The 20,083-nt window shown below is 40.9% G+C and overlaps 1 protein-coding gene across 12 annotated transcripts in view; it reads right to left on the minus strand.

Annotated features, from left to right (window-relative positions):
- KDM6A (lysine demethylase 6A) overlaps positions 1-20,083 on the minus strand; it is a 238,229-nt gene that overhangs the window by 99,578 nt on the left and 118,568 nt on the right. The window lies entirely within an intron of this gene.

Below are 20,083 nucleotides of genomic sequence, written 5' to 3' on the forward strand. Positions count from 1 at the left end.
GTTTGAGTACCCAGTATATGTTTTATCAATAACCAAGCAAATCTATTTTAGTAAATCTTCCCTACTAAAAAAGGTAAAGCTTTCATACTGATCTTTGTGAACAAATTTCTTCTTCGAAATTATAAGTATCAAATTACAAATGTCTCTGATTTCTAAAACTTCAAAATTTTAACTATTATTACAATGCTTGTCATGCTGCCTGCGTTGCATCTCCCAAGAAAGACTGTGAGATAAAGGTTTTTGTACAAGTAGTTTATTTGAGAAGTATCCGAGGAAATACCTTTAACGAAGTAAAGAAGTGAGTCAGGAAAGGAAAGTATGCCAATAAAGGATGCATTATGGAGCTGATTATGACTCTAGGCAACTGGGACTCAAGCCTGCTGGAGATCTCTGGAAGACAGTATGGAACATTTCTCGGAGTCATCTTGCCCTAAGTATGAAGGAACTAGGGTAATTACACTACAACTTCTATAATTCATTATTTGAGAAAAAGAATCAATGATGTTTAAAGCCCAAAATGTAAACAGCTTGTCAGAGGCATTTGAACCAGAAGAACTCCATCTTGAATAAGGGCTGGGTAACATAAGACTGTGACCTACTGAGCTGCATTCCCAGGAGGTTAGGCATTCTTAGTCACAGGATGAGACTGGAGGTTGGCACAAGATACAGGTCACAAAGACCTTGCTGATAACAACAGGTTGCAGTAAAGAAGCCAGCCAAAAGCCACCGAAACCAAGATGGCAACAAAAGTGACCTCTGGTCGTCCTCACTGCTCATTATACACTAATTATAATGCATTAGTATGCCAAAAGACACTCCTAGCAGCATTATGACAATGTCAGAACTCTGTAAGGTCTAAAAAGGTGAGGAACCCTCAGTTCCGGGAATTGCCCACTGCTTTCCTGGAAAACTAATGAATAATTCACCCCTTGTTTAGCACATAATCAAGAAATAAGTGTAAGTATTGTCAGTTGAGCAGGTATTCCTTTACTTTCTTAATAAACTTGCTTTCACTTTACTCTAGATTATCCTCGAATTCTTTCTTGCATGAGATCCAACCTGGGGTTTGGATCAGGACCCCTTTCCAGTAACAAGCTGAGTGACTTTTCGTGCTTTTTAAAAATGCTAAAATTTGTCCTAAAATTATATTGTGCATTTCCTTTGAATTCTAAGTATCTTTCTAGAAACACTAAGTTTCTTAAATACATTGTCAAATGTAAAAAGATGGTAATTTCATTTTATTAAGTCCTCATTACCCCCAATTTTCTGAATGAGGAAATTATATTACAGAAGTATTCACAAATTCCAGGAGTCACAAAGGTCTCAGACAGCATCCATTTTTAAAGTTCCTGTTTAAATTTTTTTTTAATTTTAAATTTAGTTGAAACTGTTTTTAATCAGGATCATTCATCTACTATCCCACCCCCTGAAATAATCTGAGCATTTACTAGGTGCCAGGGACAATACTCAAGGGTTAAACAAACCAATCTGAATAAAATATACTTCCCCTGCTCTCAAGAAGTATGCAATCTAGAGGGTGGGGTAGAGGAGGCATGGATATTCAGAATGTGGTAAAAGTGGTAATAGTTAATCCAGAGTCATTTAGTGTTCTACCTAAAAAGTCAAGATTTGAAAGACAATGGGGGTGTAGGGGTGAGGGTGGTTGTGAAAGGAAAGGGAGCAACATCTTAACATCTATTTAGGCAACTGCCTGGACAGGGTGGGGTGAGGGTACAATAGAAATATGAGTTATTAAGGAGCATTTCTGATTTCGGGACACACTGTACATTCTCCCAACTTCATTCTTCTCCCTCTAGGAAATCTTATTCAATCCCCACCACCCTATAAATGCTATCAATCATTCAAGATCCATTTAAGTGCCACCTTCCCTATGAAAGCTTTGCTTCCTGCCCCACCTCAAACTAGAGGTGATTTTTCCAACCTCTAAATTTGGTCTTACTGCAACGTCTCTATCATCTGACATTATTATGTAACAGTAAAAACTTAGTTTTATGCAATATCTAACATCAACTCTTTCAAAAGGTTCTAAAACACCTTATGAGGTGGTAGAGGCCTTCACTTATAGAATGAAGAAACTGAATCAGAGAATAAGCAATTTACTCAAGGAAACAGGTACTAAGCAGCAGATATAGGAACTGAAGCTAGGTCAGTCTCCAGAGCTCACTCTTAACTATTATACCATGTATTTGTTATTTGTGTGTTGACTAAACTCCATCCGATCAAATAAAAATGCCATAAAGGCAGGAGTGATCACTGCCTGTATTCCTTGTTATCACCTAGCACAGGGTGCACTTCCATAGAGTAGATGCCCAAAGATTTACTAATCGAATCACCCAGTACAAGGGGACTTCAAAAAGTTCGTGGAAAAAAAAACAGAATTAAAAGATAAAAATATAAACATTATTTCTCAACATAAGCTCCATCAAGTTCAAGACACATTTGTAAGCAATGATACCGGCCATTTAGTCCAGCCCTAAACAACTGAGGGGTCCTGGGGATGTAGCCATGTCAATGCAGTCTTTTTTACATTATTTACTGAAGAAAAAAGTGGGTGCCCTTTAAAGATTTTTTAAAATTAGGAAACAAAAATAAGCCGGAAGGAGCCAAATCAGGACTGTATCATTTCCCATGAAAATTCTCAAAATATTGCCCTTGTTTGATGAGAGGACTGAGTAGAGGCACTGCCCTGGTGAGGCTTTCCTGGGCATTTTTCTGCTAAAGCTTTGGCATTCTTAAAACATACTCATAATAAGCAGAGGTTATTATCATTCTTTGGCTCCCCGGAAAGTCAACAAGCAAAATGCCTTGAGAATCCCAAAAAACTGTTGTCATGATCTGTGCTCTTGACCGGTCCATTTTCACTATGACTGGATCAATTTCTACCTCTTGGTAGCCATTGCTTTGATTGTGCTTTGTCATTAAGATCATACTGGTAAAGCCAAGTTTCACCTCCTGTTACAATCCTTTGAAGAAATGCTCAGGATCTTTTTTTTTTTTGAGATAGAGTCTTGCTTTGTCCCCAGGCTGGAGTGCAGTGGTGCGATCTTGGCTCACTGTAACCTCCACCTCCGGGGTTCAAGCAATTCTCCTGACTCAGTCTCCCAAGTAGCCGGGACTACAGGTGCGTGCCACCATGCTGTTAGATGTGAGTTCTAAATTTCTTTTCAAAGAATCAATATGTCACAGTATGTTCAATTCTCTACCTTCTACTTTTGAACTTCCTCATAAAGCAACCTTTTTCCGTTACCTGCTCCACCCTGACTCATTTCAATCACCTGCTCCACCCTGACTCATTCCGATTACTGATTGCACCCTGACTCATTATCTGCTCAGTCATAACCATTTTTTCCCGCCAAACCACTCACCCCGTCACTCTCTTTAAATCAGCCAACTGGAATTAGTTTAGCCTGGGCAGTCTAACCCTAGCCAATAGGGGAATGACACAGCAGTAGGGGCTACGTGTGTCAGGGATAAGAACGCCCTCCCCTCCGTCGTCCAAGTGTGTGCTCACCATTGCTCCTTCTGTAAGGGCGCACCCTTCTATAGAAGTATCTTGCCTTGCTGAGAATTAAAAAGAAAATTTTATATTCGAGTGCTATTTCTTTTGCAGCACCAAAACTTTATGTATAACAATTTGGGGGCTCGCCCATGATTACATTCCCCTCCCGACAGTCTCTGGTTCTCGCTCATGAGCAGGCATGCCCTGCCCCTTGTAGTCACCTCAGGGGTGAGAAATCAGAACTCACCCAGTGTGAGGAATAACCCCAGCTCTTGGCAACACGGCAGGGCAGCGTGGGGCCGGGTGGACTGGCCAGTAACCTAGCTTAAAGGATCCTCACATACCACAGTGATAACTGTACACAGACCAAGGAAGGAGAAGCCACAGGAGCCAGTAAAGTATTTCTCCTTGGTGGAAGGGACCAAGGTAAGAAAGCCAGGTGGTGGGGTTGGGGGGAGGGGGAGGTGGTGAAGTACTCCTTGGTTGGGGTGGCTTACAGGTTAAAAAGAGGTGAGACATCCCCACTGGAGGGGACTGAACTTCACACGAATCTTAAGTAGTAGAAAAGGCGAGAAATTTCCAGTGGGGGAACTTGAGCCTCCCCACAAAAGGTGACAAATTTTCAGTAAGGGAAATTGAACCTTGAACCTTACCCCAAAACCATCAAGATGGGAAATACCCCACAAGACAGGGAGCAAGGGGGATAAAGATGGTAACAAAGATATCCCCCCAGATAGCCCCCTAGGTCTCATGCTAAAACACTGGAAGGATAATGAAAGGACTAAACATAGGAAAAAGCAACAAATGATAAAATATTGCTGCTTTATTTACACTCAAAGACCCATCCTCAAACCCTCAATCTTCTGGCCAAAGTTTAGGTCGAATGAGGATGTAATGTGTCAGTTTCTAATCCGTTATGTTAATGATAAAAGTCCAGTGTCTCAGAAGAACTAGGCTATGCCCTCTGCTGGAGGCATGGACCTGCCCTCCTTTTTCCCTTAAAAACAGGCCGGGCGCGGTGGCTCACGCCTGTAATCCCAGCACTTTGGGAGGCAGAGGCGGGCGGATCACGAGGTCAGGAGATTGGGATCATCCTGGCTAACAAAGTGAAACCCCGTCTCTACTAAAAATACAAAAAATTAGCCGGGCGTGGTGGCGGGCGCTTGTAGTCCCAGCTACTCAGGAGGCTGAGGCAGGAGAATGGCGTGAACCAGGGAGGCGGAGCTTGCAGTGAGCCAAGACTGCGCCACTGCACTCCAGCCTGGGCAACAGAGCGAGACTCCGTCTCAAAAAAAAAAAAAAAAAAAAAAAAAAAACACAAATAGGGAAGAACCCAATCTGGCACCTCAAAATGAAAAGTCAGAGGAGCCAGCTCTCATGCCTAAAGACTCCAGCGCATGGGATCCCCTAGACTATCTTCCCCCGCTCAGTGTCCCCAGTCTTTCCCCTCAGACAGCCACTGCCTCCTCAGATCCCGTTCCAAATTCCACCTCTACTCACGTTATCCCTCCTCCTTATAACCCTGGCTCTTGGGAATTACCGACCCACCAGCCCATTCCCTCCCAACCTAAAGACCCCTCTCTAAAAGGACTCCAGTGTGAGGTAGAACAATGTAAAAAAGATATTCAGAATTTCCCATTTCCCTCCATACCTAAGAGGTCAGCCCCGACCCTCTTCCCTTTGAAAGAGGTACCATAAGGAGGGGGGGCCATTGGCTTTGTAAATGCTCCCTTAAACAGAAGTCTAGAATTCAGAAGTCTAGAATTTTAAAAAGGAGCTTAAACCACTACTAGATAACCCTTATGGAGTGGCAGACCAAATTGACCAATTCTTAGGACCTCAGTTATATACTTGGGTCAAGTTAATGTACATCTTGGGCATCCTCTTTTCAGGAGAAGAAAGGAGTATGATTCGTAGGGCTGCTATGGTAGTTTGGGAACGTGAGCATCCTCCCGGTGAAAACGTTCCTACTGCGGACCAGAAATTCCCCGCCTGAGACCCCTGGTGGGACAATAACAACGCAGATCAACGGGAAAATATGCAGGACCTAAGGGAGATAATAATAAAAGGAATTCGGGAGTCAGTACCCCAAACCCTAAATCTTTCTAAAGCATTTCATATACAACAGGAAAAGGATGAAGAGCCTATGAGATTCCTAGACAGACTGAGGGAGCAAATGAGGCAATATGCAGGCCTCAGTTTGGATGATCCCCTTGGGCAAGGAATGTTGAAACTCCAATTTGTCACTAAAAGTTGGCCAGACGTTTCAAAAAAGTTACAAAACATAGACAATTGAGAAGACCGTCCCCTAAGTGAGCTTCTCAGGGAAGCTCAGAAAGTATATGTGAAAAGGGACGAAGAAAAACACAAACAAAAGACAGAACTTACATTTTCCACCTTCCAACAGATGGCTCCAAACCCAGGTACTTCTAGACAGAGTTTCCAGGGAGCTAGAAACTATAAAAGGTCCGAACCCTCTTTTAAAGGACCCCAGCCTCCATCTGGAGGACCAAGGTCCTCATCTACCAGGCCCCCTAAAGAGTATGGTGGAGCAGGGTTAAAGAATCCCAGAACTAAGAAGGAGGAAAGACAAGATAGGTGCTACTGATGTGGAAGAACAGGCCACTTCAAGAGAGGATGTCCTGAACTAAGAAAGGAGAAGGAAGCCCTTCCGCTCATGACTTTCGAGGAAGAACAGGGAGGTCAGGGACTCTGTCTCTTTTATCTTGAGTCCCTCTCCGGGGCAAAAAGGGGAAAGAGAGGGGAGAACAGCAGCATAAGCAGCTGGCAGAAGCAGGGAAAGACCAGCAGAGAGGAAACAGAGAGAGAGAGAGGGGGGAGAGAGAGGAGAAAGGGGGGGTGGAGAGAGAGAGAAAAAAAGGCAGAGAGAGAGAGGAAGACAGAGAGACAAAGAGGGAGTCAGAGAGACAGAGAGAGGAAGAGACAGAGACAAAGAGGGAGTCAAGGAGAGAGACAAAGTCAAAGAGAGAAAGAGAGAGAGATATATAAGTAGTAAAGGAAAAAACAGTGTACCCTATTCCTTTAAAAGCCAGGGTAAATTTAAAACCTATAATTGATAATTGAAGGTCTTCTCCGTGACACCGTAACACTCCAATACCACCTTGTTGTCAGTGTAAACAAGGGCATAGCCCAAAAGCACTGAGGCCACTGACAACTCGTGGCCTTCCTATCAAAAATCCTTAACCCAGTAACCCGCGGATGGCCCTAATACATTCAATCTGTAGTGACAACTGCTTTGCTAACACAAGAAAGTATGAGGCTATTCTGTTAAAAAAAAAAAAAAAAAAAAAAGGATAATTCAACATTAACCACTAAAAATTCACTTAACCCAGCAGGTTTCCTAACGGGATCTAAATCTTAATTACTGTACAAAGGTCCAACCTAGGAGGAACTCCCTTCAGGACAGGACGATAGACAGTTCCTCCCTCCTCCTGGGTGATTGAGGGAAAAAGACACAATGGGTATTCAGTAATTGATAGGGCAACTCTTGTAGAAGCAGAACTAGGAAAATTGCCTAATAATTAGTCTGCTCAAACGTGGGAGCTGTTTGCACTCAGCCAAGCCTTAAAGTACTTACAGAACCAGGAAGGAACCATCTATACCAATTCTAAGTTAATTTGGACTAAACGAGGTCTTATTAATAGCAAAGGATAATTGAAATCCCAAACTTACAAGGTTTTCAACAAAAGTAAAGTTTGCTAAAAATTAACAGTGTAACATGTATTATCCTAACTTCTAATCTTGTGGTCTTAGGCAGTCTAGTCCACAGACACAAAGGAAGTTCACTTTGGAGAAGAATGAAAAAGGGGGGGCGGGGGGGCGGGTGGGAAGGGGAAGAATTTATATAAAAAGAATGTTATATGGTAAATTCTTGTCCTAAAATAAATTAACTGGTTGTTTAAAGAAAGGGATGTTTGCAACAAGTCAGAAAGTTGAGGTATATCAAAGAATTATCTGTGAAAGTCGTGAAAAAAAATGTTGTAAAAGGGAATTTATGCAACAAATGTTATATAATTTAAAAGTAGGCCGGGCGTAGTGGCTCACGCTTGTAATCCCAGCACTTTGGGAGGCCGAGGCGGGCGGATCACGAGGTCAGGAGATCGATACCATGGTGAAACCCCGTCTCTACTAAAAATACAAAAAATTAGCCGGGCATGGTGGCGGGCACCTGTAGTCCCAGCTACTTGGAGAGGCTGAGGCAGGAGAATGGCATGAACCCGGGAGGCGGAGCTAGCAGTGAGCCAAGATCGCACCACTGCACTCCAGCCTGAGTGACAGAGCGAGACTCCGTCTCAAAAAAAAAAAAAAAATAAATAAGTAAAAAAATAAATAAATAAAAGTAATTAGGCCTCCTGAGGGTAAAACTATTGAAGAAACAGTTTATGTGCAAGGTTTGTAAGGAAAGTAAAATATACCTTTGGTAAAAGGATTAAAAGGAGGCATAAGAATGTGCATTTTTACCTACATTAAAAGGTTAAAGAAATGTATTTTGTTTTAAAGGTTTGAGCAATTTTTAAAATGTTAATTGTAAAGGAAATTCTGTGTGTAAACATATTGGCTAAAGTTAAAGAGGTATCATCCAGTTTTTCTGTGAACTGGACATTAAATGCACAACAGGTTTTTCTTAAAGCACTAACCTGCTCTTTAACAAAAATTATAAAAGGTTAAAAAGAGTATAAAATTTTACCTTATGGTCAGACGTTAAAATTGGATAAATATGTCTACAAGGTTTTATTAAAATTGAGTTTAACATTAATAACACACTAATATAAAGGTGAAATTTAGCTTATCTAGTATAAAAATCATATAGGAAGCACTGTCAAATATAAAACGGTGTTTGGCTTTCTTTGGTCTAAAAACTAATAAAAATAGGTGCTAAGGGAAACTTCTCAGTAAGAAGGCACCAAGGACTATAAAGCCCACTGCTGATGTCCCCACATTTAAAACAAAAGATCAATTTCTTAGAATTTATATACTTAGTTTATCTTCCACTTTCCTTTCCCTCAAAACTAAAAGTCTTTTAGCACAAGTACCACCCCTAGAATTTCCGGTAAACCAGCACTAGCCTGAGGATCACGTTCTCATCAAAGGGTGGAAAAGAAGGAAAACTCAAGAAGCCTGGGAAGGACCCTACCTTGTGCTGCTAACTACGGAGACTGCTGTTCGTACAGCGGAAGGGGGATGGACTCATCACACCCGAGGCAAGAAAGCACCGCCCCCCTCCAGAGTTGTAGGCCATAATCTCAGGGAAAAACACTACCAAACTAAAGTTAAGAAAAATTTAACTCTCTTTCATCTATTCTATTACTCTTTCTTCTTTCCTTGTTCTATTGCTGACCATCTAGTTATAACATAACCAAGTCAATTTTGCCTCAAACTATTGCATTTGATGCTTGCCTTGTTATACCCGTGGAGGCTTGCCAAGTCAAAGACAGCTCTCTACTTCAGAAAAGTACCTCTGTCCCTCCTGACTCTCCTCAGACTGGGCCTTAGTAAATTGGGACAATTTAATCCAGAGAGATTTCGATAAAGACCACTGTGTCAACCAGGAGTCTTGCTCCCCGATGTAGAGCTTTTATGCCGTAGTTAGTCCAACATTCTGTGGAGCACTAAAGAACAAGAATGGACTGCCCCAACCGGTTTTTGTAATTTCCTAAAACCATACATTTTACTAGAAGGACAGCCCTCCCCAGTCAGCTAAACCAGTGTAATTCTATACAGGTTATTATCTCAAACGCTCAAAGTTCTTCCCCTTTTCTAAGCCAGTTCCCTTCTTTAAGCCGGTTTTATGGTATGGGGGCTGAGGTTTCAGGGACAAACCCTATTAGATTCTTTAAAATGTGTTTCTTTGATCCCCCACTGCCTGCACCTTCCTCTAAGCGTCCTTCCAAAACCTCTCACAACGGAACAATTGCTCCTCCTCCATCTAATGACAAGACCAAGATAGCTATCGTAAAAGTTATTAAAGACTTAAAACAAACTTTGACAATTAAGACAGGATATCAAGATACAAATGCCTGGTTGGAATGTATCAAATATTCCGTCCACACGTTAAACAAAAGCAATTGTTATACTTGTGCGCACAGCAGGCCAGAGACCCAGATTGTCCCCTTTCCACTAAGGTGGTCCTCCAGTTGACCTAGTGTGGGCTGCATGGTAGCTCTTTTCCAGGATTCTACAGCCTGGAGTAATAAGTCGTGCCAAGCTCTCTCTGCTATATCCCGAAGTCCGGCACCCTGCAGGTCAGCCCCCGAGGGCCATCCAGCTTCCGTGTCCCAACACTAAGTTCACTTCGTGTCTCTCACGACAGGGAAGAAACAGCGTTCCTTGGAGACCTGAAAGGATGCAGTGAGCTTAAGAATTTTCAAGAGTTCAGTCAGCCCTTGTTCTTCCCCGAGCAGATGTGTGGAGGTATTGTGGTGGACCTTTACTGGACACTCTGCCAAATAACTGGAGTGGCACTTACGCTTTAGTCCAACTGGCTATCCCTTTCACCCTGGCACTTCATCAACCACAGGAAGGAAAAATAAGACATCGTAAAGTGAGAGAAGCCCCTTATGGGTCTTTCGACTCTCATGTCTATTTAGATGCAACTGGAGTCCCACGGGGAATACCAGATCAATTTAAAACCTGAAATCAAATAGCTGCAGGATTTAAGTCAGTATTTTGGTAGGTGACAATTAATAAAAATGTAGATTGGATAAACTACATCTACTACAACCAACAGTAATTTATTAACTACACTAGAGATGCTGTTAAAGGAATAGCTGAACAACTAGGGGCAACTAGCCAGATGGCTTGGGAAAATAGGATAGCCTTAGACATGATATTAGCAGAAAGAGGAGTTTGCGTCATGATGAAAACTCAATGTTGTACCTTCATCCCAAACACCACCACCCCTGATGGAAGTATAACAAAGGCATTGCAAGGTCTGACTGCTCTGTCCAATGAGTTACCCAACAACTCAGAGATAAATGACCCCTTTACAGGAAGGCTAGAAAAGTAGTTCAGTAAATGGAAAGGAATAATAGCCTCAATTCTTACTTCCCTCGCAGCCGTAATGGGTGTACTTATTCTTATCAGGTGCTGTGTCATACCATGCCTCCATAGGTTGATGCAGAGGCTCATAAAAATGGCACTTACTCAAACCTCCCTTAACTATCCTCCACCTTATCCAGAGAAGCATCTTCTTTTGGAAAATCAAGCCAAACAACTAAGCCAAGACATATTTTAAAAAAGTTTGAAAAGAAAGCTGTGAGGAAATACAAGGGGAGGGGTTGTTAGATATGAGTTCTAAATTCCTTTTCAAAGAATCAATATGTCAGTATGTTCAATTCTTTACCTTCTACTTTTAAACTTAACTTCCTCATAAAGCAACCTTTTTCGATTACCTGCTCCGCCCTGACTTATTCCATCACCTACTCTACCCTGACTCATTTTGATTACCTACTCCACCCTGACTCACTGCCTGCTCTGTCATAACCATTTTTCTCGCCAAACCACTCACCCCATCACTCTCTTTAGCCAATCGGAATTAATTTAGCCTGTGCAGTCTAACCCTCGCCAATAGGGGAACGACACAGCAGCAGTGGCGGCCACATGTGTCAGGGATAAGAACCCCTTCCCCTCCCTTGTCCAAGTGTGCGCTCACCATTGCTCTATCTGTAAGGGCGCACCCTTCTATAGAAGTGCTTTCCCTTGCTGAGAATTAAAAAGAAAATTTTATATTCAAGTGCCATTTCTTTTGCGGCACTGAAACTTTACATATAACAATGCCCGGCTAATTTTTCTATTTTTAGTAGAGATGGGGTTTCACCATGTTGGCCAGAGTGGCCTCGAACTCCTGGCTTCATGTGATCCACCCGCCTCGGCCTCCCAAAGTACTGGAATTACAGGCATGAGCCACAACTCCCAGCTGAAATGTTTTACAGAGTTTGACTCTTTTTGTTGACAAAAACTTATATAATAAGGTTCAGTTCTACGTGCAGTTTCAGGCATCCACTGCGGGTCTTGGAACATATCCCTCATGGGTAAGGGGAACAACAGTAATTAGGTTCTAAATAGTAAGATTCTATGCTGTTATAACGTTGCCAATTTGGGGTTGGAATAAGAATTTGATTGTAGCCACCACCAAGCACCCCATACCCCAGTAATCATCTTTGAAGACTATTATATTTTTATGCTAGGATATTAACAAAACCATGCCAAAATATTACAAGAACATCAAATGTCTTAACTTTACTGTATTATGACTCTAATTCACAAACCTAGTGATACAGAGTTGGGGGGAAAAAATCTACTATTAACCCTCTGAGTACCTTTGTCTACTAGATCTGGGAAAGAAAAACACAATATGATAAAACAAAACAAAACCTACTGGGGAATAAAAAAAGGGGGAAGGTGGGTATAGAAATGAAGCCATGAATTTCCAAATATTTTCTTTATAATTACCCCCATCTGTTACATATACCATGAATATCTGAAATTACATGAATCTTAACATTGAACAAGAAAGTCTAATGGTACTGCAGATTTTAGATAGTGGTAACAATCTTACCAGTTGACCAGGCCGAACAGTAGTCCTACTTTTCCTCTCTCACCTCTTCCCCACCAATAAACCATGTTCCTTCTATTCACAGAGTTCATTTTACAATATAAAAGCCTTTGAATCCACCCCTTCTCCATTCCTACTATCTTTCTCCAGGTTAGTTAGGACCTCAACTTTACATACTTGGCCTATTTCAACAGTTTTCTAACTTGTCTCCCAAACTGTAGGCTCTCTCTCCATTTCCTCTTTCAATTTACCCTCCAAACCACTGCCAGTGAGCTTTTGAAAACTCAAACATGGAAGTGCAAAACATGCACTTTCTATTTTAAACTCCTCTGAAAAGTCCCCACAATCTAGCTTGATTTATAAGGGCCTTTATTTTATGACTCTTGCTGAAATGTTCCCAATCTCATAACCACCACTTCAGTCAGGACAAATAACATGCAGATCTGTAAATAAAATACAACCTTATACATTTCTATGATTTTAACCATGTTTGCTTCCTCTGCCTAAAAAAAGCCATTGCCATCTTTCCTCAATCGTTAATCCTTTTTTTTTTTTTTTTTTTTTTTTTTTTTTTTTTTTTTTTTTTTTTTTTATACAATGGGTGTTAGGATTTCCTTGGCTCTACCCCCCCTAGGACAGCACTTCTGCCTTCCCCCCCCCCATCTGGCCTATAAAAACCAAGACTCTAGCAAGCAGAACAGAAATGCTAATGGCGAGAAACACATCGTAAAAACAATGCTACATCGAATGTTGAACATGCAGGCGGAAGAGCACACCGACAAACGCTGGTACACCGGCAGGCCATTGACCAGCGGGACTAGAGATGACTTTATACTCATTCTCCAAGCCCACATGTGATCCGATTCTTCCAGTACACCAAGGCAAGAACCCGGGATACAGGAAGCCCTCTGTCCTTGCGACAAGGTATAGGGTCTAATTGAGCTGGTTAACACAAGCCGCCTACAGACAGCAAACTAAAAGAGCACCCTGTAACACATGCCCACTGGGGATTCAGCTGTAACATTCACCCCTAGACAGACATTGCCGTGGGGTGGGAGCCCCACAGCCTGCCAGTCTGTATGCTCCCCTAGAGGTTTGAGCAGTGGGGCACTGAAGAAGCGAGCCACACCCCCATCACATGCCCTGCGAGGGGGGCAAGGGAACCTCTCCCATTTCACTTCCAAATGAATACTCACATCTATTGTAAGTATGTCATTTATCTCCTTCACTAGAATATGAGCCTATAAATGGTAGAGAACGAACCCAAGTCGTGCTTTGATCCCTATAGCAAAGTAACCAGCATATGTAAGTTATTTAGGAAAGTCTTGCCGCTGAGTAAATCAGTATCTTACAGTCTTTAATAACCTGTTACATATTTTTCATAGGAGAATGATACTTTGCTGACTCAATTTATACAGAATCATTTCCTTATTATAGTCTGAATTACCTTCTGGACAATTAAAAGAACGTTTACAGTTAAGATAATATAGCAGAAGAGGTTGGCAAAACTTTATTATATGCATCATGCCCAAAATCACAACACTGAAGCAGAAGTTCTGCTTCCAAAGTGTATATGTAGTATTGTACAGCAATAATGCAATCCAGATTGTAGAAGTCATCTCATAACTAGTAAGTGACAAGGCTGTGATTCTGACCCAAGACTGTAGAGACCTGAGTCAGAATCACAGCCTTGTTACTTACTAGTTATGAGACTCATGAAAGGCCGAGCACAGTGGCTCACATCTGTAATCCCACTGCTTTGAGAGGCCAATGTGAGAGGATTTTGAGACCGCTGGCAATAGTAACTCTCATTCTCTACAAAATAAGCTTATTGAGCATGATGGGGGCCTGTGTCTAGATACTTGGAGCTAAAAGATGCTGAGTCAGATCAAGCTGCATGACTACAATTGTACCATATTCCTGGGTACAGAGCAAGACCATCTAAAAAAAAAAAAAAAAAAAAAAAAAAAAAAAAAAAATCATGAAAAAAGCTGATCAATGTCTTCATCTTTGTAAAATGGAGAAAGCAGTACCTATTTCAAAGGGTTGTTTGAGGAATTAAATGAGATGATACATGTAAAATACTTAAAATACTACCTGGCATTTAGAATTTTTGTGACAAGGGGTCAATGCATCTAACAACACCAACAACTTCCTTCCCCGTGTTGCTGAACCACAAACTGGTTCAAAAACAGAAGAGATTATAATTAAAGCACAAAGGATTTTTTAAAAGTATTCCAACAGGCCAGGCCTGGTGGCTCACGCCTGTAATCCCAACACTTTGGGAGGCTGAGGCAGGTGGATCACCTGAGGTCAGGAGTTCAAGACCACCCTGGCAACATGGTGAAACTCAGTCGCTATTAAAAAATAAATACAAAATTAGACTGGTGTGGTGGCCTTAGTCCCAGCTACTTGGGAGGCTGAGACAGGAGACTTGCTTGAACATGGGAGGCAGAGGCTGCAGTGAGCCAAGATCGCACCACTGCACTCCAGCCTGGGCGGGACAGAGCAAGACTCCGTCTCAAATAAATAAAAATAAATAAATAGTATCCCAACAATTTCATTTACATTTCCTTAAATTATAGTACAATTTCCAAAAATAAGGCCAATGTCAAGCAGTATACATATTGAAAAACCCTAATACAAAATTATTTAAAATATTAGATGACATATTTTAAAAGGATCTTTATAAATGAATGGCTGAGCTGACAGCAAAAGGAAAAAGGCTGAAAAAAAAGGAGAATACAGAAAGGTAAGCAAACACTGAAAGCCAATAAAATACCCTGAGACTTAGGAAACAACTTAGGTACCACACAAGAGTTGTACCCAAGATTTCCCCCATAAATCTGAACCCCTGGGGATTCTTTCTTAGTAAAATGTTGGAATTTCCTCGAAAAACTAACAATAGAACCACCATTTGATCCAGCAGTCCCACTACCAGCTATAAATCATAGAAACTGAAATCAAAATTTCCAAGAGATATCTATGTTATATATGAGTTCTAAATTTCGTTCCAAAGAATCAGTATGTTCAATTCTTTGCCTTCTACTTTCAAACTTCACTTCCTCGTAAAGCAACGTTTTTCAATTACCTGCTCCACCCTGACTCATTCCAATTACCTGCCCTGTCATAACCATTTTTCCTGCCAAACCACTCACCCCATCACTCACTTTAAATTAGCCAATCAGAATTAGTTTAGCCTGTGCAGTCTAACCCTAGCCAATAGGGGAACGACACAGCAGCAGGGGCCAGGTGCATCAGGGAAAGAACCCTTTCCCCTCCCTTGCCCAAGTGTGCGCTCACCATTGCTCCATCTGTAAGGGCGCACCCTTCTATAGAAGTACCTTCCCTTGTTGAGAATTAAAAAGAAAACTTTATATTCGAGTGCTATTTCTTTTGCGGCACTGAAACTTTATTTATAACATCTATACTCCCATATTCATTTCAGCCTTATTCACAATAGACAAGATACAGAATCAACCTAAGTATCCATCGAAGGATAAGTGGATTAAGAAAACGTGGTATATATGCACCTTGAAATACTATTCAGCCTTTAAAAGAAGGAAATTCTGTCATTTGTGACAACATGGATGAACCTGGAGGACCTTGTCTTAAGCAAAATAAGCCAGACCCAGAAAGACAAAATGGCATAATCTCACATGTGGAATCTAAAAAAGTCAAACTCAAAGAATATCTATCTCACAGGAGTAAAGAGAACAGAATATCTATCTCACAGGAGTAAAGAGAACAGCGGTTACCAGAGGCTCGGGGAAGGTGGGGAAAGGGAATTGCGGAGATGCTATTCAAAGGGTACAAAGTTTCACTTAGACAAGAATAAATTCTAGTGATCAATTGCAGAGCATGGTAACTATAGTTAATAATCATGTATATTTCAAATTGATGAGAGTATATTTCAAATATTCACCAAGAAAAACAAGTAAGTGAGGTTATGGGTATGTGGGAAAATCTATCATATCTCTAAAACCAGATGTAGATGGAGTCAAAAAATAAAATGGGACACAGGCAATATTTGAAGATGTAGTGGCTGAAAATTTTCTAGTGCTTAAGGCAATACTCCCCAGATGCAGAAAGATGAATAACGGAAGAAAAATCCTATGCACAAAGGGAAGGTGCAGAAGAAAAAGAGGAGAGCTTTTTTTTTTTTTTTTTGAGATGGAGTCTCGCTCTGTCTCCAGGCTGGAGTGTAGTGGCGTGATCTCAGCTCACTGAAACCTCTGCCTCCTGGGTTCGAGTGATTCTCCTGCCTCAGCCTCCTAAGTAGCTGGGACTACAGGCACGTGCCACCATGCCCAGCTAATTTTTGTATTTTTAGTACAGATGGGGTTTCACCATGTTGGCCGGGATGGTCTCGATCTCTTGACCTCGTGATCCGCGAGGACAGCTTTTAAAAGACATTAAAAGAGCTATAAAACAGCTTCAAAACAGCATCAAAACAGCTAACACAACACTAACAACTTTTTAAAACTATTCAGGAAAACTAGGAGTCAGTGAAAACTCAGTAAGAAGCTGGGTGCAGTGGCTCACACCTGTAATCCCAGCACTTTGGCAGGCAGAAGTGGGCAGAGCACTTGAGCCCAGGAGTTTGAGACCAGCCTGGGCAATATAGTAAGATTTTGTCTCAAAAAAAAAAAAAAAAAAAAAAAAAAAAAAAGCAATTAAAATTATTTTCAGTTATTTTTAATAGTAAAGATAAATTTTTATCACATTCTTTTTTTCACACATAAAGGAAAATTTAAGTGAAAAAATTTCATTGATATCCTTAGTGTCCAATTCTGAATCATTTTTTAATCCTGTTAACCATACTCTCATCCATGTTTTTCCACACAATATCAACTACTGGCACATCAAAAATGGTGGTGATACAGCATTTCTTAGAAGATTCTTCCACTGTTGTCTACAAATCCCATTTCTGCAAGTTTTGACATCACTTTTTTGACCTTACCAGAAGTTGTCAATAAAAAGTTTTTAGTCAGCAATCAAAATTCATATTCTTTCCTCAGATGCTCCATAAGTGACTTGTCTACTGAAACAATAGGCTACAGCTATCTAATCATGCCAGGAGGAAAAACAACAAAGATGAGTATGCATAGGCATTGACAACTATATATCATGACTACCACCCAGCCAATGAAGACTTAAAATATTATTAGATACCTTGCTCCAAAGATTTAAACAAAAAGGGTAGGCCGGGCATGGTGGCTCATGCCTGTAATCCCAACACTTTGGAAGGCCGAGGTGGATGGATCACAAGGTCAGGAGATTGAGACCATTCTGGCCAACATGGTGAAACGCCATCTCTACAAAAAAAAAAAAAAAAAAAAAAAAAAAAAGAGCCGGGCATGGTGGCATGCGCCTGTAGTCCCAGCTACTCAGGAGGCTGAAGCAGCAGAATCGCTTGAACCCGGGAGGCGGAGGTTACAGTGAGCCAAGATCAAGCCACTGCACTCCAGCCTGGGAAACAGAGAGAGATTCCATCTCAAAAAAAAAAAAAAAAGTGCATCTTTGAAGGAATAAAAAGTAGTATTGCTGGCCAGGTGCTTTGGCTCACACCTGTAACCTCAGCACTTTGGGGGCCAAGGTGGGCAGATCACGTGAGGCTGGGAGTTCGGGACCAGCCTGACCAACATGGAGAAACCCCATCTCTACTAAAAATACAAAATTAGCCAGGCGTGGTGGCACATGCCTGTAATCCCAGCTACTCAGGAGGCTAAGGCAGGAGAATTGCTTGAACCCGGGAGGCGGAGGTTGCAGTGAGCCGAGATCGCACCATTGCACTCCAGCCTGGGCAACAAAAGCAAAACTCTGTCTCAAAAAAAAAAAAAAAAAGACAGTATTGCTAAATTTTGTTAGGTGGTAAAGATCTGACAGTTATTTAAGGAAACATTCTTATTTTGTAGAAAGGTATTTAGAATATTAAGGATTGAAATGTCATGTTATTGAAATGTCTGTAATTTACTCTAAAGTATACCCAGGAAGGAATATACGTATATATGGGGGGAAAGTATTCTTTTATAAGCCCTGATGGGGCATTAAAAATCACTAACCAGGCCAGGCATGATGGCTCACGCCTGTAATCCCAATACTCTGAGAGGCCAAGGTGGGCGCATCATCTGAGGTCAGGAGTTCAAGACCAGCCTGGCCATGGTGAAACCCGGTCTCTACTAAAAATACAAAAAAAATTAGTTGGGTGTAGTGGTGTACACCTGTAATCCCAGCTACTCGGGAGGCTGAGGCAGGAGTATCACTTGAATCCAGGAGGCAGAGATTGCAGTAAACTGAGATTGTGCCACTGCACTCCAGCCTGGGCAACAAGAGTGAAACTCTGTCTCAAAACAACGACAACAATAATAACAACAACAACAACAAAAACACCCACTAAGCAAATAGTTGATGGTTAACGATCAACTTAATTAAAAGAAATACAGAAGATAGTGAAATGAGCTAAATAATACCAAAAGAAAGCAATAAAACAAAGCCAGAAAATGGGACACTATAAGACAACTGACCTGGTCTCTTTAAGGCAGAGACAAAAACAAAAACACAAAAGGGATGAGAGTGGAGGGAAGACAATGCTTAAAAAGACACCTAAGGGACATACTCAGTTCTAACCCATAGTCCTGAACTAGATAGTGGTCTCGACAATAAGACTGTAGGAGGCATTATGGAGTAAATTAGGTGAGAAAAAGAGAGAAAGAGAGAGAGAAAGAAAGAGAAAGAGAGAAAAGAAAAAAGAGAATAAGCCCAAAGAAAGAAGGAAATAAACTAGAGATGATTAACAATGTCAAAATTGTATTATTTGAAATTACTATTAAAATTTACAAAACTTTGAAGCAAGGAAGAAAACAGAAGGCACAACTAAGAATCAGAAATTAATTAAGGACCTAACTATAGGTATATGTGACCATAAACAAATGTAGCAGAGATTTACAACCTAAAAAAGTAACTGGTAACTAATAAAACCAGCAGTATAAAATCTTCCCACAAAGACATATTACCAATCCCAGAGTTTAACAGGTTGGTTTTATCAAACATGTAGGAAACCACTTTTACAAGATTATATCTTGATCCACAAAACCTAAAATATTTACTATTTCAGAAAATACAAGATGAGAACATTCCAAACACTTTAAATGAAATGTTTACAATACTGATAACAGAAGAAACAAAATTGTCACTAATCACAAAGGTAGGATAGTCTACAGAGAAAATCCAAAGTTACATAGTCAAATTACCCAAATTAGTAAAAGTTAGTGAAGTTGCTTGTTAAGTTTAACACATAAGTCAACTGCAGTTCTATATACCAGCAGAGATAAAAAATAAAATTAAAATGGCATGTATAACAGCAATAGAAGTGTAGGATGTAAAATACATTATTTAAAGAAGCACGAGAACTTTGTGAGGAAGTTATAAAACTTTACTGACAAAAGATGATAGCATTTATTTATTTATTTATTTATTTATTTATTTATTTATTTATTTATTTATGTTTTGAGACAGAGTTTCGCTCTTGTTGCCCAAGCTGGAGTGCAATGGCACAATCTCGGCCCACTGCTACCTCCACCTCCAGGGTTCCAGCGATTCTCCTGCCTCAGCCTCCCTCAGCCTCCCGAGTAGCTGGGATTACAAGCGCGCGCCACCACGCTGGGCTAATTTTTTTGTATTTTTAGTAGAAACGGGGTTTCACCATGTTAACCAGGCTGGTCTTGAACTCCTGACTTCAGGTGATCCGCCCACTTTGGCATCCCAAAGCGCTGGGATTACAGGCATGAGACACTGTGGCCAGCAACAGTTTGTTTTTAAAATACAAAGTCAATGCAATCCCAATCCGACCCCTAAAAAATAATTGTGTTTTATTTAACTTTATCTGATATCCAGCACTACCATATTTCACAAGATATGGACAAATCTAAGATTTCAAAACAGTGCTAACTGTTGCAAACGCATTTATGATCCGGCCTTTGCCTTCC

Source organism: Nomascus leucogenys, chromosome X (assembly GCF_006542625.1).
Source record: "Nomascus leucogenys isolate Asia chromosome X, Asia_NLE_v1, whole genome shotgun sequence".
Classification (NCBI taxonomy): Eukaryota; Metazoa; Chordata; class Mammalia; order Primates; family Hylobatidae; genus Nomascus; species Nomascus leucogenys.